Below are 24,850 nucleotides of genomic sequence, written 5' to 3'. Positions count from 1 at the left end.
AACACTTACGGTGTTTTTTGCTTTGCCATGCTCTCTGTCATTTTACATGTTGTACCTGCTACATCTCAGCCCTTTGTCATATCTGTGTGATATCTTAATGTTCACGCAGACTGGGCTGAACATTTAAACACCTAACAAATGTCTTGCATTCCTTAAAAGAAGTGGGGCTTCACATGAATGCAAATAAATCATGACTGGCATATTTTAAGGTTAAATATTTGGATACTAATTAGGAAATGGACTAATAAAACCACTAGAAGAAAAAGTTTGTGTAATCACTTTCAGCCCTTTCCAAAAAACTAAAAAGATATATGGGCCTTTTTAGGTGACTTCGACTACTGCAGATGGTTTGTTCCTAACTACTCACAGATATGAGGCCCATTATCTATCTTGTTACAGAAGTCGACCTCTACTAAATATTTCACTCAATCATTTATCTAACCTAAACCGGTACTACAAGCACCAGACTTTACGTCCACTTTCATCTCTCAAACAGATGCCTCAAATATTGGTGTAGGGTCATGTTAGACCTGTCACACATAGGGTGGACTTCCCCCAATCTTGCCTTCCTCCTTCATTTTGGTTGATCTTCTTTTTGCTGGCATTAGGACTCTGCACTCTTTGCCACAGTTGACCAGTGCTAAAGCGCATGTGCTCTCTCGTAAAAACATGGTAACACTGGCTTATCCCGAAATGGCATTTCTAATTTTCTTTTAAGTCCTTAGTAAAGTGGTACTATATGTGCTCAGGGCCTGTAAATTAAGTGCTACAAGTGGGTGGTGTGGTGAGCAAAAAAACAATGGATTTAATCCCAGATCTCTCTACTGGGATGAATGTATGACATTGTTCTGCATTCTGTCCATCAACTGTTGTTTTTGCACAAGTGGGCCTGCAGCACTTAATGTGCCACCCACTTAAGTTGCCCTTTAAGCATGTCTCAAGCCTGCCATTGCAGCCTTTGTGATCAGTTTTAAACTGCCATTTCGGCTCGGCATAAAAAAAAGACTTGCCAGGCCCAAACCTTCCTTTCTTAATAAGGCCCTGAACAGCACAGTGGGCAGGGTGTAGTGTATTTAACAAGTAGAACATATACTTTTACATTTTACTTGTCCTGGTGGTGAGAAAAACATTGGAGTAACGGTTACAAAGGGATGATGCTGGAAGGGTACACGAGGATTCTTTTTTTTCATATCTTCACTACCACAGCTTCCAAGCAGCTGGAGTTAGCTGTGGAATATTCATACTCACAGGGTCATGGCACATTCCAACTGGGGTCGGGCAGGAGGGGAGATGGAATGTACCAAATATATATATTATAACACACCTCCTTCACAAGGAGGACCATTAAGCTGTGATGAACACAGACTAAGGGTAACAAGGAGGAGAACAGAAAGGCAAAAGAATGGGAAAAAAGCAAAACAGAAAAAGGCTTTATGAAATCACATTGTTCTGTAATACATTTCCACACAGGAGAAGATGAGTTCTCGGAGATCAAAATCACTTTACATTGTAATCATTATGCCACACAAGAGAAGATCTTGTTCTTTAGGATCACCTCGGAAAATAAGAGTTATCATCGATCAGCACATTTTCTGGAACAGAGTGCACACTGGGAACACAAACAGGCATGTGTGAAACAATTTTGTCCATACCCCAGGTTTGACCATTTTCGAGATGTACACCATTTCTGCCCACCCTAGCTATTCTGAGAGGTTCTGAGTATTTGGAAGCATCCTTCCTGCATGGTTTAGGAAGATCTATGCAGGCCCATTTTCCTTTATGAAACTCTTTGGGTTTCACATGCTTGGTCAAGTCATACCTGCTTTTGTATTCATCCTTGTGTTCAGAAACACTCCTAGAGATATCACCTTGGACCACCGCTCACACATCCCGTTTAATCAACCAAGAAGCAGACAACTTGGTCTTAGGAACCCTGCCCTCTAAAGATGTGAAAGGAGAGATACCCGTAACACAATAAGTTGTGGTGCAATACGCACACACGGTGTCTTGTAGAGCAGTTACGGTAGGAGTGCCTAATTATTCCACCCTTTGCAAACACTCTTTAATCATGCAATTCATTCTTTCCACTATACCATTTTCATGAGGGTAATACACTGCCATTTTGTGATGAACAATTTTAAAATAGGACAAACACTCTTTCATGGATTCAGACGTGAACTGTATCCCATTGTCCGTCACCAAGATGTCCGCAATACCCTCTTCATAGAATACTCCTTCTAGGAACTGGATGACAGTGTTGATATTGATTTAATATACACATTTATAAAACACCCAACTAGTGTGATAATCCACCAGTACAGAATGAAATCCTCATTCAACACTTTAAGATTGAGGGGGCCAAATATTTTGAGCACTTATTTGGACCACGTGCTAATCAGAATGCCCACAGGTGATAAAGGAGGCTTCCTGGTTTAGTGGGTTTTGTTGCTTATCCTGCATTCCATAGCCTCTCTCACCTTGGTCTCAACCACAGTGTCCATTCCCAGGCCACCAGTAATCCAGGGGAATTTTGTTTTTGTTAAGGCTAAGCCCTAAATGTCCTTCTCCTGTTAATGTAATTGGGAACAGATTATCTCATCCAAAGCCTCTATTTTCACACATGAGAAAGGGGACTGAGTGTAAGATAGAGTCTTATCCAGGTTACACAATTTACAATGTATTATTTCACTGCATTTTGATTACACAATCAAAAGAACCAACTACACAAATGTAAATGAATGAGATGTTTACCTATTTTATTAAAAAGTACATTCTTCATTTTAAATCCATATCAATTAAAAACACTTTTCCATGTCATTTATTAAAAAAACATATACAATACATAATAATAAAACATTTTTTTTTTTTAAATGGACTGTCGACGCAGCGTTTTGGTGTTCTAAAATATCGTCACCTTCTTCAGGACAACAATTTCAAGTTTAAAAACATCTAAACAAAAATATGAACATTGAGTTATTGTGAAGAAAGAACTGGTATTATTGTGTTGACATTCCTCTGCTTGTTTTAAGAAATACATGCAATGCTCTACCATATTATCTTTTGGCGTTTTATTTCATACATCCACATATTTATCCTCACTTTATCTTAAAAACGACTCGTTAATTCATTTAAGGTCATTACATTTTCACCGATCAAAAGATGTTCTACCTCGATTGCGTGGTTCACATTTATACTAAACAACTCTATACCGTAGGAAAGAAACATCATTAACACCTTTGAATATATATATATATACAAGCGATCATCCTGATATTTGGTACATGTCAGTCCCTCTCCTGTGCCAAATATCTAGGAGAGGACTTTACTTTCAAATATTATTTTGCATGACCCTGAAAGGCTGTTTGTATTGTTGCATACCTGAATGTGTACTGTATAAAAGCCTCAATCAATCCGCAAAGGGTATTACTACAACCCTTTGGTACTTTCGGATAAAACATGGAGTGGCGCTACAAAAAGAAAGAAGGGCTACTTAATTTGCCATCTCTCAGTGTTTTTATAACTTCTTTTAATAAGACTTGATCACCAGACTTATTTATTGTCATGTAGAGGAAAAATACCTATTGGTTACCTCTAATTCATAAGTACCTCTGTTGCATCACTTAATATTTTCCTCAAGTGTGGCCTTCTTCTAATATTAATAGGTTCTGTTTTACTGCCAGAGAGAATTTACATTTAATAGGAAAGTTAGGGCATATCTAAGTTGTTCCTTAGTTTTGATATAAAAGGTATATAGATCTTAATACCTTGAAGTGTGGAATGCGTTTTATATATCACTGTCTTAATCTACTCCGCGCTCCGTGTTTCTGTCATCATTCGGGGATATTTGTTATCTGCCGATAGAGTGGTTATTTATATTTGTAGGAGCAGAAGCATACATAACTCAATTTTGTATCCTTTCTAATTATTCACTGCTAATTATTGACCCATTACCTTAATTGTTTTCTGAGGGTTATAAGCCGGACGGACTCTACTTCGTTAGGTACCTCTCTTTTACTCCAAAAAATGTTTTATATGTAAAAGACAAATCTTGTATTACTAGATAGTGTATTGTTATTTTTTTATCAAAATAATGATTTTTTTAGCGTGATGTCCTTATTAGCTTCATCTTACCTTAGCTAGGAAGGTTATTGCCTTTTTCTCTTTACCACCTTTTTTTCATAAATTTTGGGTATCTCATCTATGTCTTGTAAGATCATAAGCTATGCAAACAAAACATAACCTAATTACCAAAAGGTTCCCACTCTTTAATCCAACTTAAATGGTAGAGCCAATTCTAACTCTAAAACTTACTTGAGAAAAGAAAGAGGGTCTCGTGTAGACGTCCGTCCTGCGGGCCTCTCAGTCTCCAGCTGATTATTAGGGACTTTTGGTCCTCTTTTTATACTGCTCACTATTGGCTGTCAATTGTCCAATTATGTTCAATTGTCTAAAGTGCTCTAACGCCTTTCTACAATGTCACTGTGTCGGTGGCTGCCATCTTGTAGTGGGTTTCCTTTCTCCTATACATTACCTGGACACTCTTTCTTGTTTCATGATTTTCCGATTTCTTAAATTTCTTATGTCTTAAAGCTGAACTTCATATTTATTGTGTTAATTTAACTTATATTCCTGATCGTAATCCAAATTGTTCTGGATGTTTTTCGCGTTCGATATTTACCCGCCTTTTTGATGTCTAGTCTATTTATATACCTCACGTTTCCCTGTGTACATTTCAGCAAGTGGAATTCTTTAATCAAAACAACATTTCCGCATCCTCTGTTTTAAGGGTTTCGGTTCTTGCTCATTGTTTATCAAATTTAGGCCGCCATCTTGGAACGGGTTGTTCCGCGATTTTCACTTTTCTTAACAAAATATGTTCATTCCACACATAATTCCACACCATGTTGCATTATGAAAGTCATCACCCTGTGAGTCAGAAAAATAATATCCCCTTCGGTCAGTTTCTCAGGGTGAGGAGAAACTGCACCAACAGAAAGGAGTTTGAAAAACATGCTAAGGTTATTACAAATTAACGCACTGCCTCTGAGATAAGCCTGTCTGCTTTGCCAAGCTACCGAGAAGGTGATCAGGGGTTATCTAAGTGTGTGATCCCCTTGCCCTGGCTAGAAAAGGTTTGTCCCTATTTGTCAGAAGTGTATACCTCTGCCAACTAGAGACAGCCGCTTCTAACACAGAAAGAAACTGTTCAAAGGCGTAAACATTTTCACTAGAGGAACAGGTGCAGTTCACCAGATAAACACAGTCTCACCAGTTATGTAAAGTACAGCTGTCACTGGAGAAGGAGGGGTGGTTATGGTGAACCGTCCCCATATGATAAAATCATCGCTAGTGTTACAAATAGATGAGGCTGGAAGGGTACACAAAGATTATTTATTTCATCTCTCCACCACAGGTTCCAGTCAGCTGGAGTCAGCTGTGGAATGTACACACTCACCAGGTCATTGTACATTCCAACTGGGTAGGACAGGAGGGGGGACAGAATGTACCAATTATATCAATTATAAGAGTAACCTTAATAGAATTAATAGGCCATAACTTCCAAATTGGAACAGGTAACCAATTCATGTTTAGTGTCTTTGGTATTGTAATGAGAAATCCTCTCTTATGATAAAGTCTTATTTTTTATTACACTTAAAGAAAGTTGGCATTTTCCTGCCATAGCCATTTGGTGCCTGTAGCCTGACTCTGGGACACATGACTGGATCCAACTGGCAGATGGGCTTTGTGTATTCTGCCTAGACAGCCACACAAAATAGGGAACTTAGCTGTGGCCGGATGGTCCATCACTTGCAGGATGGAGCTGGGCACAACCCTACTTAACAACATAACACGTGCATTTGTAAAATGCACGTTCACCTTGAAGGTTATTTTGGCACAGAATAAGAGATGTTAATTGTTACCCAACTCACTGGTACTAATTATTAACCTCAGAAGGATGAAAGGCTGAGTGGAACCACCAGGATTGGAACCTGTGACCATGAGGTCAAACATAGGCCGCTACAGTGGACATAATAGTCCACTAAGCAGCATATCTGGCCTTACACTTTAATAAGCTGTCTCCACTGAGAGGGCTGCATAACCATGTAGTTAGTCTGGAGCCAGGAAGGCAGGACACTTGTTCATATTCAAAGGAGAACACCTGGAATCTGCTTCCACTTCAAATGAAGACCTGGGTATAAATATTCAAGCTCAGACACCAAGTCTTCAATACACTCCTGGACCTATGGAACTCTGCCAGGAAGGGGGACTGCTGTGGTGCTGAAAGGACTGCCACTCTACTGGACTCCAGTTCTAAAGGACTGCTGCTCTGCTCTGCTGACAATATGCCGGCTATCCTCTTGCCTGGGTGTGAAGGAACAGACCTGCACTTGATGAACCAGGGACCTCAGAGTAACCCCAAGGGCAAGTTGGCTGGCCTCCTGACTTGTTCCTCAGGAACAGACGGATCCAACAACAAATACCAGCATCAGTGAGTCCTGCACCAATTAAAGTGAGCCTAAGGTGTTCTGCCAGCCCATGTGGACCCAGTGGAACCATTGCAGCTCCTCTGCTGTGTGGCACAACCCAAGTAGATCTGGTGCCTCACCTCTTCTGCACAGATCAGACCTGTTGCAAAGACCCGCATCAGCTTCACAGCCCATGGTCCCTTCAGATCCACTGCTGTGCAATGCATTTTTAGTGCAGCTCCTCACATCCCTCATCAATGGCAGCCTTGATGACAAACTCCACATCACAGCCTCCTGGCTCCTTGGAACTTACTCATTTTCCCACCTGTGCAGCACATCCTCATTGCCAGACTATGTATCACAAGCCCTTGCTGACTGATCTCAATGACACGGGACCTCACACCACAGCTTTGCTGCATCTCAGAACTGATTAACTGCTTCCACACAGATCATTGCAACCCTCCGCAAATGAGGATTTAAGGTACACTGATCAGCGGGCCTAACTGGGTCCCTGTAGCCAGCCCGTGTCCACATTGCAGTCAGTTTGAACTTGTGAATTTGTTCCGGTCCTGCACCACCAGACATTAACAGTTTTCACTTTTTTGCTTTTTGGTGCTGTTTTTCCTGAAAAAAATTAACATCTCCAGTTCTACTGATTGGATTTTCAACATGTTGGTCTTGTTTTATTTATTTAAATGATTCTGTTTTATTAAACTGGGATCCTTATGTGATGTTTTTGACTGTGTTACTGTTTGAAGTGTTGCACAAATACTTTACACTTTGCCTCTGAGTTAAGACTGACTGCTCTGTGCCAAGTTGCTTCACAGGTTAATCTAGGGTTTTCTGTGACTTCATCATGACAAGGATTGTGGTTGCTGTTTGAGCAGGACTCACACCTCTGTCAACCAACAGCTCAATTTCCTACATGCAGTATTATCACAACTAAGGGCCTGCTTCTGATGTCAGATTAACCAGAGTCTGTCCGACATCTGTTTGGCACCTGAACCGAACAACCTCCTGTCGTCAGTTAGAGCCCAGGAAGTAGGATGCGACTGAACCCTATTTGGTGCTCAATTAAATATTTAACAACTCATTGCAAAGAGCAGAGGTGCAATTCATCGCTGCACCTCAAGGTACCAACTACTGGGTACTGGGATCCTATGGTGCCCCCTAGACCTCCAACCAGCAGCCTTGCACCCCTGCGAGCCCTGCTGGGGCCCCCTAAAGACAGTTTCCCAATGCCTTTCTGTGTCGGAAAGGCCGGCACAGAAAGGCAGTGAGAATCTGCCATTGTAATCCCTTAGCCGTAAAGGGCCGGCCGAGGGATTACTGCAGGGTTTCCGAATGACAGGCTGATTCTCCGAGCTGGCCGGAGGCCATTTGAAGATCCGAATTGGTTTCCCTTTTGACCAACCCCATTGAAATGGGCTGCTTGGAAAGGAATCCAACCATCCAATTACGATGCGGGCTGGAGGGCTCCGACCAACAGTCGGAGCCTTTCCAGCCCCCATCCTAATTGGGCCCCAAGTAGTCAGAATGAAGAAACACCTATTCTCTTAAGTAGTGACAAAATACCCCCCGAGAACAAAAGTATCCCGCAATAGAGAAGGAATGCTTAGTGATAAACTGGGCCATAGAGAAGCTGTAACGTTGTTTTGAAGGCCATACTTTTGTGTTGTGTTCTTATCATGTGCCTCTTACTTGGAATAAGTGCAAACATTTAAAATTATCCAAAAGTATTACGGTCTTTTTTGTCTCTGCAATCTTACATATTTGAGGTAAGACACTGGAAAGCAAAAGAACAAATCAATGCAGATTTCCCTCTCAAGACAATTCACAGTTTTCCCAAATTGACAAGTCTAAGAGAGGCGGGATGTCAAAAGCGTCATAACTTACCTGGTGGCTTTGTTCCAACCGCTCCTCTTTGCTATGCACGAGCACCTAGAGAAAGACAAGAAAAAAATTAGAATAGAGAAAGAATATGAGAACAAAAAGAAACTGAAGGGAAAAGACACTGAAGAAAGACTTAAGTTTCCCCCTTTAGAGTTTAAATTTAAATCCAGACGAGCAGGAAATTGAAGGCAAGAAGAAGATGGAGAGAGAGGAGGACCCAGTACTGCGGAGCAGAACCCAAAGGAGAGGAGAATGCAGCTGATGAAGAGCCAGGAGAAGTATGATATTTCCCAGAGACATGGGGAAGATGGCAAGCAGAGGCCCTTCGACTGGAAGTAGAGAGGATGCTCTGGAGGAGAAATCGAGCAGCTCCAGTGGCCCCTAGTCCAACCTGAAAGGTGATGAGGCCAGCTCCTGTCACGAAGCTGAAGGGGCATGGCTGTCACAGGTGATGCTGGTTTTAGAAGCTGGACACATGGGTCAGGAATGGATGGAGAAGGAGGCCTAGGGTGAGAAAGCCATTAAACACAAACATGACAGATAACTCAATGTAGTCACGTGTTTATGGTTTACTGGTGTGTCGGTGGCAACCCCCCATGTGCACTATGTATTTTCGGTCAAAGGCAAACAAGACTGCCTAATAACAAGAATTCTTTGTTTCTAGAATTTTAAGTTATTTCATTTGTGGCTTTTGGGATTCATTTTATTGTTATTTACATATGTAACCATGGCCATAAAGATGGTGCCTAACTTCAAACCTTTACCAGGAATGTTGAAGAGTGAAAGCAAGATTATATTCAAGAAGAAAGAAAAGAAAGTAGTCAAAATTATGACTAAATGGATAGGAAGAACAGCAAATTAAAACCTAATAATTTTCTCTTCTTGGGAGAACACCACCAAACACTGACTGCAAAGAAAGCTGTCTTCAGAAGGGACTTCTGTACGAACTGATTAAACTGGGAATGTCCTTTATCTCGCAGTCAGAACAATGATCCGCCTCTACAAAAAAGTCACTACCCCGACTGCGGCGTTTCCACACATTACATTACCATGCAACTTGTTACAGTGACTGTTTTGTGTCTAAAATGGTGCCTGTCTCTTGGAGGGGGAGTATCCTGGTCCCCATTTTTAAGAAGGGAACTAGGGATAGCCCCAGTAATTATCGTTTGATTGCTCTCCTTGACTCAATCGGAAAGGTCTTTGCGAAATGTCTTTTAGGATCTCTTTCCGCTTGGGTTGAGGAGTATAACATCCTTCCGTTTGAACAGACTGGCTTCCGTAGGGACCACGGAACGCTAGATAACCTCACCGCTCTTCACGTGGTCACAGATAAATATGTACAGGTGAGAGGAGGGGTAGTGTATGCTGCTTTTATAGATTTCTCCACGGCGTTCGACAAAGTCGATCGTGGAACGCTGTGGAGAAAATTGGCTGCGCTTGGTCTCCCATCTTATCTGTTGGAGTTGGTGCGGGCTCTCCATACAGAGACCTGGTGTAGGGTCCTGCTGGGGGGTGAAAGGGGGCTATCTGATCCAATTCCATCTGGTAATGGCCTTAAACAAGGCTGTTTATTGGCTCCCCTTTTGTTCTCCTTATATACGGCTGACCTACCCGCTGCTTTGTCTGCCACAGAGGGCATCGCCCCGGTGGTGGGGGGGACCCCTTTATCCTGCCTGATGTATGCTGATGATGTCCTTATACTTGATCTAACCCCGAAGGGTCTTGCAAATCGGCTACGTGCTCTTCATATTTTTGCTGTGGCCCATTGCATGAAGATTAACATAACAAAAAGTAAAGTCATGTGTATAGCTGGCAAGAAGAGGTGTCGATCTGCAGATTTTGGTTGGTTTATCGGGGGTCAAAAACTGGAGGTTGTAAAGTCCTATAGTTTTTTGGGGAAAATTATTACGGCTAATCTGAGTGAGAAGCTTCATTTAGAGCATTGCTCTCGCAAAGCTCTTGCCCATGGCAAAGGTTTAAATGCTCTATACCATGCAACGGGGAAACGGCACTTTCCAATCTTATTGGAAGTATACAGATCTAAAATCCCCGCAACAATACTATATGGTATTGAATTAATAGAGGTCAAAAAGTGGGATTTTTGCCATAAGATTGAGGGGAAACTTTTAAGATCTCTCTCTTCCCTTAATACTGCTTGCTCTTTGGCCGCTTGCAGGCTCGATTTCGGTCTAAGGAGCAGTTGGGGGCAGGGATTATGTGCCCTAGTAAGATGGGTGGCCTGTCTTGCGAGAGCGGAAGTTCGGACAATGAGAGCCCTCCTTAAAAGTGAATTACTGGGTAATTTTAATGAGTTCTCTCAACTTGTTCATAACTTCAGAAATGCCGTAACTCTTTTAAAATTGGATGAAACCACCCTCTTTTTGTATTCCCCTTTACAGTTAAGACTTGTTTTAAAAGCAGCCTCTTGGGACCTAAGTTTTCAATCGGATAAAAAGTTAATGTGTGAAAAAAGGAATGTAGTTTACCTCCTTGATTCCTATCTGATGAAACTTCCACAACCCTATGTCTCATGGTCCCTTCCCCATGGTATTCGTAGATTTTGGTTTCTTCTACGTTACGACTTAATACCCCTAAATCTTCTGCTCTCTAAATGGTATGGTTCCTCTTCATTGTGTAATTTATGTAATTTGAATATCCAGGACTGTATGTATGTTCTACTGATTTGCCCGGCGCTCCGCAAATTGCGCTCTAGATGGTTAAAAGTTATCTGTCTCCGTCTTGGCATTGTCACTTTGAATGATTTTCTTCATGCACTTTATTTCGCTCCTAATGAAATGTTCTGCTTCTACATTTTTAAATTTTTTAAAGGTTTTTTAGCTATTTATTAATATTTCATGGAGATGCTATGACTTGCCAATTTCTTACAGTTCCGTCTTGTATGTCACTTTTGTATCTAACTTAGTTATCTTATATGGCAGATTTTGTTTGTGTAAGGTATGCGTTGTGTTCTTAACTCTGTACATTTTATGTGGCCCTCGGTCGAGAGCCAAAACATAATAAATAAAATTGAATTGTTACAGTGACTTGTTGTTGGAGAAGCGCTGTCGGACTGGTGTTGGATTTTTAAGTTGAACACCTTCCCTACTGTTGCGTAGACTGGAGTTGTAATAGTAATTTATACTTTTCTAAAGTCTAGCGCCCCCTAAAACAAGTCATTGTAATGACTTGCATGGTAAAGTGACATGTGGCAACGTCACCGTTGGGGTAGTGACTGTGTTGTAAAAGCATGCGGGGTAAATGCATACAACCGATTAAACAAATTTCTGTACTGAAATGTATTGGATACAACTACCCTGAGAGGTCAAAAAGTAATTCCTTTATAACTGCACAGACACAGTTTGTTAACAGTCTTCAATTGTGACTCACTATGATTGGATACCTTCACAGATGTTGGCCTCCTGAGGACAGCAGAACACAATGCCTGTGATCACATCTTAATAAAGTAAGCTTTTTTTCTTAAATCCTTCTAAAATTTTCCTTAAATGGAACTGGGACACAGTTAAAAAATATATTTTATTTAAATTCATGTAAGTGTTGACAGTTGTCCCCTGGACCATTCCCGTCTCCTAAAAAATGTTTTTTTCATTCGAAGGGGAAGGCATGCCAATGACTTTGCAGTTGCAAATCACTGTTACACAGCCTTAAGTCATTTTTTTATTGTTACCTCAGGCTTCCCGGGTTAAAATTATTTCTTTTATTTATGCCATTTGCAGAAAAATACATGATTTTGCACGATAATAAAAAAAATAATAATGTTGGGCTATTTAGTTTTATTATTAGAAATCATAAAAATATGTGTAAGTCCACAAATATGTGGTACCATTACATTAACTGAGAAAAAGGGAAAGGATATGAAGGTTTAATTCTAAAGTGCTCTTATGTCAAAAGAGTTGAGCTTGGGGTCAACGCCTTCAAAATTCAAGTTGTTAAACAAGTTGTCAATAATCTAAAGGGGTACCTTAGTAGGTTGCTAAATTTATGATATAAATTGACTTGTTTTCTAGGTAGAACGCATGCCATTGTTGATCATTGTGTCATTAATACAACACCATATCTACCTTTACGGCTCCATCATTCCTTAAACAAGCATTGGCAACGCCAATAGGTCTGACCCTTAACTGGATGTGCAAACCAGACCAATTGGCATGTCTAATGCTTCTTGTCTTTATCTTTTAACATTACATATGAGAGCATGTGTTTCCTTATTCCTCATATAGCTTTGCCCCTTTCTCTATTCCTTCTTTTTAACTGGTACTCCAACACACCCATTCTGCTGATGTTCCTGTTTTTAGTTTGCATTATCAGACCTACTTCCCTGTCCTCCACCCTGTCCCACAGTGGAGTTTGATGGGTGCATTTTTTATGAGGGCTCCGCGGCGGCAAAGCACTGCCGGGCTACTCATTATATTCTTCACATTTATGTGTACTTTTACCATTAATTAAAATGAACAAAATGGCTGCAAGTGCATCATGCCACAAGTGTGCATGTATAAAGACAGATGTGCACATCAGCAACTATCTGGGAGTGGCATTTTGTCTACAAAACCGATACAAAGAGGCTGCTTAAATTTCTGCATGCAAATGCGCACTGGCGCACCCATTGTGATGCTCTGGCAGCTATTTTGGCTTTTGCTCATTCCAAACAATATAGAACTGGCAAAACCAATTGCTTGGCCTTTTACTGCCGGAAGCTTTAGGTTTTGCCAGTGCTTGATACTCTGTATTGGAGGCCTTCTTTATGGTGACACATTGTTTATAGCACAGTTTGGTAGCCCCCTGCATCAGAATAAGGTCCTTCTGTCTTTGTTCTTCTCAGACAGCCCCTCAGGCCACCATGTATGGTTTCTCAATGATCTACTTTTGCACCAAAATCTGTACAGAAAAAAACATGTGGTTCATGACAGGTGACTGCCCTGGCTGCTGGGGAAACTGATAGACATACCAGTTGTCACTCACTGGTGTGCAAGAAGCCTAGGAATTTGCCACTGAAGATGCTCTGTGCATTAATTGGCCAAGGAACATACATGTAAAGCCAAATAATCCTAATGAATTAAAACTCGTTTTCAGTTCTCTTAGTTTTAGGTCAGTACTTTTCTGTTATGCTCGAGAGCATTGCTTGACAAACTTTTTAATACCACGACCCAATTTTGAGAATAACATTTTTTGTGACTTGTCGATCATTAATGTACATGAGGCGGATAATTTTTTAGTGTAACTAAAGCATCAGGTGGTATCGCACTGTCATTTACAGACAGCATGCTTTCCACTGAAACCTCCACTAACTCAGCACAGACATACAATGTTACTGATAGATCTGTATCGCAAAAAATGATATTGAGTTGAAATCGGGCTTCAGTGAATATTCATCATATGTGCATCATCAAGTAAAGTGTCTCCATATGTTTTGAGCCTATTACAAGCTTTGTTTTCATCACGCTTCAGTTTTTCTTTCCTGAACGCTGAATGTGCACAGTTCACATTTTACAAGTACTTAATTGTTGTAGGGTTTTTAAAGAATGACATGTTCCCGCCTTTCCTTTCACACTCACTGTTCCCAGCCAGATTGTCGTAGATCAGCAGAAGCCCGGCTGACAGAGTGGTCCATAGAGGGTGACACAACAAGGGATTGTCCCCCAGTAGTCAGAGCTGGCCTGGACAAAGCTTCAGATACAAGATCAATGTTTGCATCAGGAGAGAGGGAAAGTTCTACCTGAGACAAAGTTGTACTGCCCTGTGCTTCAGCCTGCACCGCCCCCTCCACGTGACACATTTACACTGTGTCTACAGCCCCCCTGTACTCATGTCTCGGTGGGGACAAAGGGGGTAGCATGAAGAAGGTCACAGAATCTGCCCTTAACCCCCTGGTTCCCTGCGCAGCCAGTTGTCGAGTTCCAGAGAACCTTTGGGGTCCCCCCTTCACTGTAGCCCAGGGGGTGCCTTGGTTGGGCTTACATTGGCTACGCTGCCCCGAGACCTCGGTAGCCATCGTCTTGCAGCTTATGGTTCATGATTTATTGAGTGCAGGAGGTCTGGTGACTCTTAAGTGTGAACTATGACCACTGTGGGGCTCCCACCAGCCCGCAGGTGGCCCTCCTAACAGAATAACATGAGGGTCAGCAGATGCTGGTGTTTAGTTGGATATGAGTTGCCTGCACTGCGGTGTGACGCAAGGGAGGCGTGAAGCGGCTCCTTGAGGCTAACACTGCAGAGGAGCTGGGTCAAGACACAGGTACATCACGGCCCATGAAGAGACACTGTAACCTTCCGATCCTACAGTGTGTAAATCTGAGAGTACATCCGGGAACTCTGTTGTGTCTTCACAGCCCTGCTCTCTAAAATAAGATTATTCACAAGGAACAGAGTAAACCCTTGAATATATTGTCGAGGCATGGCTCCACGCCAAAAGGATATTCTGGTTTCATTTAGGGTTGCATTTTAAAACTACGCCTTTATGTAAAAGAAATATCTGGACAGTTGTATTAAAGTGTGTATTTTGTTTTGCTCTATTTTTCTCTTCCTCTGAATCCCAAATCTGTTACTCTCCATGGAGTAACCGGGGACTGTTCGCCCGAACTAACATCTGAGACAAACCCCACAGACGGAGTGTTTGGTTCTTCAATGGAGAGCCGTCCACCCAAAGTCCCTGGGACAACATGCATAAACGATAGTGCCTGCCCCAGATAGCGCCCAGTGACATCTGGGGGCACATGCATCAACCTATTTAGGAAGTGCAAACGGTGCGAATCGGTAAATTCAGCCGTTTGCGCTTCCTAAATACGTTTTTGGGATGCATAAAACAATTTTTCAAAATTCGTTTTTTTGTTGCATTTCCTAAAAATGCGAATGCATTTACGGAATCGCATTTGTGCGATTCCTTAAATGCAATGCATCAATTTTTTTTAAAATGCGAATTTTGAAATAGGATGTGCAAATTAACACGAGGTTGACCCTTGTGTTAATTTGCGAAATTCCAAAAAAAAGCACAAAAATGCATTTTGGAAAGTGTCATGTTACACACACACATGTCCTTTGGACATGTGTGTGTGAAACTTGCCCTAAAACAAACATTTCAAGGGTGCAGGGGGGGTCCTTTGAACCCCCCTCAGCACCCTTGCAATGCATCATCAAAATTGCATTCGCAAAAAAAAAAATCGCAAAAAGGCATTGATTCCTATGGGCCTCTAGGCCCATAGGAATCAATGTAATGCCATTCCTTAATTGCGATTCGCAATTAAAGAATCGCAATTTCCGAAAATTAAGAAATCCTAAAAACTTTTAGGATTTCTTGATGCATAGGATTTTGCAATTCCTAAATTGCGATTCCTTAATTTTCGCAATGTAGGAAGTGCAAAATCCTACAATGATGCATGAGCCCCGTAGCTCCCGCAGCGCCTTGAGAACAGGCTTCACGGAGTGATACAGAACTCTCTTCTTGAGCCGCGCATTATTTGCTGCTGCAGAGAAATAAAGCTCCGGGTTCAGCGTCGACCGGGCGAAGGGGGGGAGTTTGTTCTCTGCGTCGCTCGCTCTGTGGCACCTGGGACCAGTGTAACAACATTTTCGGACCTGGCCTTCTTTTCAATCCAGGCGCAACCAAACCTTGCAGCTCATATGAGGGTGCTCGGGTGACAAGAGAAAGATTATAGTCCAGAGACAGAATTCCAAATAAAGGAGACAAAACACAGCAGTCCCCTTGGACGCTCCAACTACAGCACCTCCCTGTGCTGCTGGAAAGGTTTGTGTGTGTGGAGTGAGTGTGTGTGTGCTGGACAACAACACTAACTCAGTATAGCAACAGAACGTGTGTGACAGTCTGTCTTTGAAAACACCACAAATACTGCCAGGGAGACACATCTGAAGGGCCCCTTTATTCATCATTCTCTATTTAAACTCTTTCACCTCTTGAACCCTCTGCACCCCTACATTCAGTGCCAGTGGCACCTCTTAATCAGAATTACATTTTCATGGAACTGTGCAAAGCCTGGCGATAAAACAACTCTCAATGTACACGACTCTCAAATAATAAAACAGGGGAGCTGACCTGGAGGATGAAACAGGCCTCGTCGGGTAACTGGCCTCCGTCTCTCTCTGCAAACAGAATCCACGCTGCTGCAGGAGTCCAGCAGTCCTAAAACAAGCCTCAGCAGCAGCGGTGGGGAGTCTTCAGTCAAAGCTGCTGAGCACAAGCACAGAAGAGGAGAAGGAACCACATATCCAACCAGCATGAACACTGCTGGGTAAATGAAGGAAGAAAGAACAGGCCACAAAGAACAATTATAAGACAAGTACAAATGTGGGGGTAAGAAAGGAATTCAGGCAGCATAATACTGTGTTCCGCTCATGTCCCTGTTCCAGTGGTGCAGGACTTTTATACCTGTCTTTCTTTGTTTTGTCAACTCCTTGTGTCTCCAGGGATGTGATCCTTAAAGATGGCCGTGGAAAAAGTTAAGCAGGAAGTCACAGCTGCAGAACAAAAGCAATTAGAACTTGAAGTTAATTGTGCCTTTAAAGTCCTGGACTTTGTACCCAAAGGTGTGAAGTTTTGGTAGTTAAACTTTGTGTTTACTTATCACTCACAGAAGAAAAGTAATTAAAAGTCCTTTGTTGATGAAACTTTCAACCTGTTGAACCCAAGTGGTAACGTTTCAGCAAAGTAAGAACATGGTCAGGTATTTTTTCTCAAGTTGTTTGATGTCCATTTGTGGCTTGAGGATGGAGCCCAGAGAGCTGGCCGCCTGCTCCATGCACTTCAGGGGCGTCCAGAATACTGACTGCACCTCTGATCAGTAAACACAAAGTGACACCCCAAATATTGTAAGGGAACGCGAGGGGGATTTCTTGTTCCACCTACACCTAGCTCTGAAAAATATCAAAAGCTCAGAGCCAATGAGACAAATATCACTAACAGTCATGAAATAATTGTTTGTAGCAACCAGTAAGAAACAGACTCATTTTGGTATATGAACTGAGTGTCACTGAATGGTATTCACATGGTCTGTGCATCAAGAAGACCCCTCACCGGTGCTCAGACGTCAGCGAGCTAAGAGCAACGGCGGTCACTGAGTCTCATCAAAGGCTTCTCCTCTGTGCGTGGATGTGGGTTAAGGAGGCGCTGACCAGAGGGATACCTCATACAAGCACAACTGACTGTCACTATCACAAATGTACAGAGTCAACCATCAACGACAACACAATAGGTACTGCAGTAGGAGTCATAGTGTCACCAGGTAACACAAGCAAAATTAATTGAATTGCATCTGGAAAGTAGGTCATGTTTTGCCTAAAGTTAAATAGATTCTGCAATGTTAAAAGCAGGATCATTAATTCATCCAGGGTAGTATGGGTCAACGTGTTTCACTGGTATCAAACACACTGGACACTCTAATAGTCACACACTAGGACAACAATCACAATATTGACAGAGTCTATTTACAATCACCTAACCAATGACAAGGGGCATTGAGAATCAGCAATGTGGGATTTTCATCAAAGGAGGGGCTGCACATGTTCTGGACTCCATTGAGCTCCTGAGAGTTTCAGCTTCTGAGATGAGGAGTGGAGGAGAACTCTGTGAGTGATGCGAACAGTCTTGAATTATGCTTATGTTTCATTGATAGGATGTCCTGTTTTCAGTTTCTATTTTTGGTAAATTCTGGTGGGGTTTTTTCAGTGTTTTCAATATCTTAAAAAACAGTTGTTATCAGTGGTTACACATTTTCACGCCACTAAAAACAACCGAAAAAGTGTTTTTCCGGTGTTTATGGAACATTTTGCTTTTATCATTGCCTGCTTTCTGCACTGAAAGAACATAGTATATAGACAGTGTACGTATAGTGTATATGAGGTCCAAAGAAATTTTTGCAAATTAATCTTATTGTAGCACACCATACAATACTTCTTCAATGAGTCTTTGGTCATGTGCGCTTGCGCTTTCCTTCCCATGTAAACTTCTGAGGAAAGGCCCTCTCAGCATTCATAGCCACTTGGGCTGAGAACCGTCAGCTAAGGGGCACAGTTGGGATGACTCTTTCTTTGATGCCACATAAAGCACGAAATGATAAATATTTGCGTTTTAGTTCCTGGGCATAAGAAAAAAGTGCACCAGAATGGACTAAAAAGTCAATAGCATCCCTCATTAACTCTGAAGATTGTAAAGATGCTTTCAGCATACATCTAAGAAGTAGCAAGGACCTCCTACAGGGAATCACTTCAGCTCGGGTATCAATTTCGACAGGTCCTCACACACATTTTTTATTTACGTAGCTGAATCACTACAAATACAAACAATATCACTCCAATCTTTGTTGAACTTGGAAAGAACCTTTTTTGCAGAGCATAACAAGTTTTCCAGAAGTTGGGTGTCACGTTTTCACCACTATCCCAGATGCTTGGTGATATATATACTTGTCACTATACCTTGCATTTAATGTTTAAAGCCTGAGGTGTTGGCAATTCACCTACTATCAATACTGACCCACTAGAAACTATGGTCTGATATATTAAGGGTTTTTACCCATTCTCTGTGGGCAAATGTGATGACACATATTAGGAAAGATTTTTATGAAACTAGCCATATTACCTATCAGTGAAAGAATCAAATGCAGCCAAAATATCAAATGTGAGTTTGATATGTCCTGATTCTCTACAGTTTATAAAATAATTAAACTAAACCTAAAACGTGAAACAAAACCCTGCATCTTTAGACCAAAGGCTTTAAAACTGAAAAAATTAAAAGGAAGAAGAAACAATATTTTTGTGGCATCATTAAAGAACAAAACTCAAGCAGAATAATGTTAGCCAGTCTTTCTTACTGCTAGCTTGTATAACAAAGTTAAATTTTATTGACACCTTCAGTAAGAACAAAATAACTCTATCACTTTCTTTTTCCTTTTTTTGAATGGCATTCAGTTTGTGGTTGTGCAGGTGTTTTTTCAGTGTTTATATGTTTTCACCGGTGAAGGCTATTTTTCTTTCAGTGGGGTTTTATCAGTTAAAATAGGTTTAAACCTAAAACCCCACAGCCTATTCATTGAGGAGCTACAAGAGAGTTAAAGAAAAGTGGTCAAACTTTTTGTGCCGCAAACAGGTTTGTCCTGTAGGCCACTCCTCTTGAGGAGGGCCGGGTGAAATGTTTGAGAGACCAGCGATTATATCTTAAGAAAGAGCAGGGTTTCATCTTTATATTGATGATAAGGTGTCCCAGAGTTTCTGAGCATCTCTCCAGGTGGTTTCAGATACAGATGAAATGGAAATGGGAACGGTATGAACACTGAGTGACCCCTTGTAGAAAGCTCACTTTGTTTGATGGGGAGCTTCCTGTTTTACTTTTTCTTTTCAAATCTGTTTATTGAAAGGTTAGGATAGTACACAACAGCATGAGGATGTACAACAGGCATTGCACTCGTTTACATTTTGCATTACAGGCTACACAAGTATGGTGACAACGTACCATTATGCATCGCATGTTTGATATCATGTTGACTAAAAGCGTAGCTGTGCCTTTCTAGAGCGCGCTAGTAGTGGCCATGGAGACGTAAAGATGAACAATAAAAGAGGAGAAAAAGGAAAGAGGAAAGGGAACCAAGAGGAGTAGGTGGAGGCCGATACAAGGGAGTGGCCATCCCGAATAAAGAACCACAAGAATCCTAGTGGGGGGTTGAGGGGTGGGAATCAGGGTAACCGTCGTTTACAACACGGTGTTTACACCGCAAGACCTTTACCACACTGCCATTACAACGCAAGTCGTTACTACGACTTGCGCTGCATGGCGCTGTTGGTTAAGGAATATTGTAATTTTATATTCCAACACCTTCCCTACTGTTACGTGGGCTGGTGTTTGAATAGAAAATTATATTAATCCTCAATCCGCGCCCTCCAACGCAAGTTGTTGTAATGACTTGCGTTGTAAAATCCGCGATGTAAAGTACTGCGATCAAAATGATCGTGTTGTACTGTCATACTTCCGGGATCAGGCTCTACATTGCATCAGGTTGGGAACTATTCCGCGAGGTTCCACCACCCTGGGCGAGTGCCAGGTCTTTAAGAGATTGGAGAGCACAGAGTCAAGGAGGGATGAAACATGTGTGTTCTATCTGGGAAAAGTGGTCTATCAATAGCTCCCAAATCCGTGTGAATTGAGGTTCCTTAAGTGTCACCCGGCATGACAAAAGTTCCATCGCCATAACATGCCAGTTGCAAGGGAACCATAGGGCGATACACGTTGGAGCTGGCTTCTTGCAATGGAGGGCTAATAGCTTTTAAGCAGCCCCAAACATATGAGAGATTAGATGCCAGTCACAATGGGTCATGGCGGTGAACACTAAGGGCCGTACTCCCAGTATACCCACAGTGTATATATTCAGTATGGGGAAGCCAATGGTGTCTTTGATGCGACTCTAAACTTCTTTCTAATAGAGAGTCAGCGATGGGCAAGTCCACCAGATATGAATAAAATCCTCCATTGCAGCTTGACAGCGCCAGCAGGAGGAAGAGGGGGCAGGGAACATCTTCTGCAAGCGCTGGGGAGTGTAGTACCATCTAGTCATACGTTAATGTGCAGTTTCCCTCTGTGGTATGCTTATATATATTTTAGGGATGTCCTGCCACAGCTGTTCCAATTGTTTAGAGGGAATCTCTTCTGTAGCTTCTCCATGCCATTGTGTTTGATAAGAATGAAGGATAATCAGGGTAGAATGTTGTATTGCTTGGTAAGTACAAGAGATCAGACCCTGGGAGCCGTCATATGAGTGCATTAGCGATTCAAAGCAGGTGAGTGGTCTGGTTGCCGCTTGGGTGTTTAGGGGTGGGGGCAGGCAATGTTGGATTCAATAATATTGCAATATAGACTTATCCAGTAGATGTTAGGCTTGCTTGCATTGGTCGAAGGTATCGAAGAAATATTGGATCGTGCAGCACTCGCCCTATCTCCAAGCTTGAAAGGATTGCGGGTGTGGAGCCTGGGTGAAGTCAGGGTTATGCGCCAGTGGGGTGTTGAGAGAGGGAAAAAGGGGGAGGCCCCTTTGTACTTGAGTCTTCTCCCAGATATCCAGCACTGTTTTTATAGGGGATGCAATTTAGGCACTATGGGGTCTGGGGTGCTGCAGGAGCTATGCTAGGTTCTAAAGCGGTCTGAAAGCCACCACCTGATCTTGCTTTCACAGTCCACCCATTTCAAGATGAATCCGAGGTGTGACACCCAATAATACTCTAGGAAACTGGGACACGCCAAACTTTCCCTATACCTAGTTAGCATAAGGAGATTGCTGGGAAATCTCGGACGGCCCAGATGAATGTGGTTAGGTCTTGTTGCAGGTACAATATATGTGCTTGTTGAATAGGAGTTGGTAGTGTTTGGAATAGGTTTAGGATTTTTGGCAGGAAAGACATTTCAATCGTGTTAAGTTGCCCAAGCCATGAGATTGAGAGCGATTTCCAGATGCATAGTTCTTCTAGTACTGATTTCCTATACTCTGGCCAGTTCGCCTGCATCCAAGTTGATAAGGGGTTTAGTTCATTCCGAGGTAACGCAGTGAGTATGGAGCCCATTGAAAAGGGGTGAGAGATTGAATTCCGGCATGTACTCATTAGGAATCGATAGGTTTAGTGCCCTGGATTGGGCCAGATTGATTTTAAAACCTGAGGCTGCCTTAAAAGAAATAAGGAGTGATGTCAGTGCTGGGAGAGAATTCCTGGGGTCTGTCAGGGTAAGTAAAAGATCGTCAGCTATTGTGCTACCTTGTGCTCAGTGCCCCTAAAGGGGATGCCCCTCATGTCCCCTGTTTGGTGAATAGCGATTGCCAAAAGCTCAAGGACAAGGTCTACGAGTGGAGGAGTGAGAGGGCCTCCCTGCCTGGTGCCCCTCTACACAGGTTGATTGAGCTGGACATTGACCTTGATCTGTTCCTGGGGGGCAGGGTAAGAGGCCATAATATGAGATATCATGACTGTGCCCAAACCAATTTTTTGGTGAACTGCCCGCAGAATGACCCAGTCAACACGATCAAATGCTTTTTCATCATCTAAGGAGAGGAGGCAAGCGGAGAATGGGATATCCTGCCTTTCTGCCTTTTCTACTCGATGAGCCACCTGACGTATGTTGTCTGCCCCTTGACGCTGATGTATGAACCGGACCTGGTCCGGGTCAATCAGTCCAGGTAGGTAGGGTTTTAAACGATTTGCCAAAATATAAGTGTAGATTTTAGTGTTGGTGTTGAGGAGGGCAATCGACCTGTATGATGAGCATAGTGCTAGGTCCTTACCAGGTTTTGGGATGAGGGCTACCATGGACATTGTAGAGGTGAGGCCCATGCTATCAGAGAATGAGTTGTAAAGTCGTAATCAGTGATCCTGAATTTGAGGCAAAAACAGGCAATAAAAAAGGACTGGGAGACTGTCCTGGACTGGAGTTTCGCCAACTAGTACACCCTTTAGTGCCTGCTGGAGGCCAGACAACATGATTGGTACTTCAAAAAGCTCAGCGTGCTGCACGTCAAGGGGCGTCCACAGGCAGGCCAATAGAAAATATTGGATTTTGCTTGAGGAGGAGGGTTATTTTTCATCTAGAGCTGTATAAATATCTTGAAATGCTTGTTTTTGTCATGTTCAAATATGGCCCAGGTACCCTCTACACTTTTAAGTGTTGCAATATGTGCGTTCACTACTCGACGGCACAGTCGACGGGCAAGGACTGACCCAACGTTATCTCCTCTCTCAAAGTATCTCTGCTTCACTGCCAACAGTGTCCGCTCCTCCTTGTTTGTCTGATGTGCCCTCAGTTGACCTCATAGTGTAGCTCAGCACCATTTGCTGGTTCTGGAGGGTGCCAGGTCATCTAGTCTCTTAAGTGCCTAATGTCGCTAGCCAGGCACATTTTGACTAGTCTGGCCTCCCGACTACGTGCTTCCGCAATTGGAGTAATAACGCTCCAGACTGTTGCGTTGAAGGAGTCCCACTGAACAATATGCAGGGTTTCACGAAGGTCATTGGAAGTGACATAATCCAAACTCTCCTGACGTATCTTGGCCACATCGACCAGGTCACACAAGACATAGGGGGCAGTCACTAGCGAGGTTGGGGTTGCGCTGTGTTGTCGTGTCCATGCAATAGCACTTTCAGATGTGCATGATCAGAGATGAAGATGTTGGAAATAATGGCAGATTCTAGGCTCCGTACAAAGGAGTGAGTGAGAAAAAAATAATTGTTGCAGGAGTATGAGTGGTGTACATGAGAGTAATGAGAAAAATCTATGGAATTGGTATCGTCATGCATCTACAAGGCCCAGGTCCGTGAAGGCCCTCTTCAGTATAGCGGACATTGCACCAGTACCCTGGAAGGATTTAGAACTGCGGTCTAGGTCAGGGTCCCAAAGCACATTAAAATACCCCCCCAGAATTAGTTTTTCCCCCTCTCATGACACCTGGTCTTTTAATACATTTTTAAGAAAGAGGACCTGTGCTTGGCTCAGGGCAAAGACATTGAGCAATGTGAGGGGTGTGTGTTCTGTTTGACCACGATTTTTACAAATCTGACATCCCTATCCCTTCCCACCCACTAGCCCCCGAGATGAAGTCCTGCTTTGCATAGAATTGCAACTCTAGCTGTCTTGGTTGGGGAAGATGCCCAAAATTGTGCTGGCTATTTTGGATGAGCTATGCGTTGTGTGTCAGATTGCAAGAGGTGAGTCTCCTGTTGAAAGGTAATATCTGGGTCTTGAATGAGTAAAGTAGCATTAGATATGTAGTCTTTTATTAGGATGTACACAGCACTGAGTAAAGGTACTTAGTGTCCCTCTAATGCACTCTGTAAATGGTCAGGATGACCTTATTCAATTAAAGAAATTCCACAAATAGATTTGTACTGTTTTTTCTTTTCAAAGATAATCTTGTTTATTAGTTAATCATAATGATACTTCTCATATGTGATGGTTCTCTTCATTTATACATGTATCTTAAATTTCCAACACATTATGTGCATAATGCCATAGATACTCCCAATGCATTTCGAGTCAAAGGGCCATATGTATCAAGCTAATTTTCAGTCCCAAATGCTGTGAATTGCAAAAAACAGCGTTTGGGATTAAAAATTAGCAAATCCCAATGTATGAAGCAAAAATCCATTGCAAAATAAGGAATCACTAAAATAGCGATTCCTTACATTGCGTGAGCCTGAATTCTGCGATTTCCATAGCGATTCCTTAATTTGCAATCATCCCAGTTAGCGATAATCGCAAATCAGGAAATCGCAAATAAGGAATCGTTATGGAATGTATCAAAAATTCGCAAATTGCGAATTCACGAAATTCGCTATTTTGAGAATCGCTATTACCACCAAGTGGGAGCAGGTGGTAACAAGGTGGAAGGTATTTAAGGAAGCCCACAATGCAACAGACTTTTTCCAGCAATGTCTGGGCTCTACATGATAGCGAGGAGGCGAAGACTGAGAGCTGCTGCGGAGAGGAGGAGACGCCAGGA

Source organism: Lissotriton helveticus, chromosome 7, assembly GCF_964261635.1.
Source record: "Lissotriton helveticus chromosome 7, aLisHel1.1, whole genome shotgun sequence".
Taxonomy (NCBI): domain Eukaryota; kingdom Metazoa; phylum Chordata; class Amphibia; order Caudata; family Salamandridae; genus Lissotriton; species Lissotriton helveticus.
The sequence above is the reverse complement of the archived record's forward strand: the minus strand, read 5'-3'. Positions refer to the sequence as shown.